Raw genomic sequence first — 880 nt, forward strand, 5'->3', positions numbered from 1 at the left:
ATGTAAAACACAGAATGAATAAAACACCATCTATAAATGTACATGGCAGCCGGAAAATACATTCTTCTCACACTTTTAATCTTCAAAAAGAGAAGTCTGGGGGATATGATAGTGGTTTACAAAATACTGAATGGTTCAGAAAAAGTAAATAAAGATTTAATATTTACTCCTCTTAAGATACTAGACCTAAGGGACATAAAATGAAACTATTGTGTAGTAAGTTTAAAATTAACCAAAGGAAGTTCTTTTTTCACACAGCAAGCAATTAACTTGCTAAACTCACAACCACAAGAAGTTGTGGAGACTGACAAGTTAACCTAATTCAACAAGCACACTTTATGTAACATGATAGTAATATACTCACTCAAAGATAAAGCCTAGACCTTTCAAAATCAACAGCGAAGCTTCCATTCACTTCCAGTTCAAACCATAATAATGACAAGTGTCAAGTGAGGTTTCATATTTTAGTATAAAATACATACATGCAAAATGCATGAGTCCTGCAAACAATACAGAAACCTAAAAACTCAGGAATCACCAAAATCACTCTCTTCTTCCTCCTCTTCATTTTTACTCATTCTGCCCAAAAGACCCTTCACTAAAGGGTCTCTGTCTCTTTGTTAAGAAAAGAATCAATGCAGCTCCTTCCATAATTTATAACAGTACTGCTCTTACCACAGGCCAGAGGCAAGTACTGAAGTGTGATGTAGGCACTCCCAGTCCCTCAGGCATTAAATGAACAGTTTCCTACTCCTTTGCAATGAGGATGAACAACATAATTTTCATTTAAAATATACAGGCATAACTCGTTTTATTGCGCTTCACTTTATTGTGCTTTGCAGATATTGCGTTTTTTTACAAATTGAAGGTTTGTGGCAAC

At 34.9% G+C, this 880-nt stretch overlaps 1 protein-coding gene across 4 annotated transcripts in view; it reads right to left on the minus strand.

Annotated features, from left to right (window-relative positions):
* The window catches only part of SCAPER (S-phase cyclin A associated protein in the ER), a 454,172-nt gene that overhangs the window by 438,408 nt on the left and 14,884 nt on the right, over window positions 1-880 (minus strand). The window lies entirely within an intron of this gene.

This window comes from Gavialis gangeticus, unplaced genomic scaffold (assembly GCF_001723915.1).
Source record: "Gavialis gangeticus isolate Ggan-Ray unplaced genomic scaffold, GavGan_comp1, whole genome shotgun sequence".
Classification (NCBI taxonomy): domain Eukaryota; kingdom Metazoa; phylum Chordata; order Crocodylia; family Gavialidae; genus Gavialis; species Gavialis gangeticus.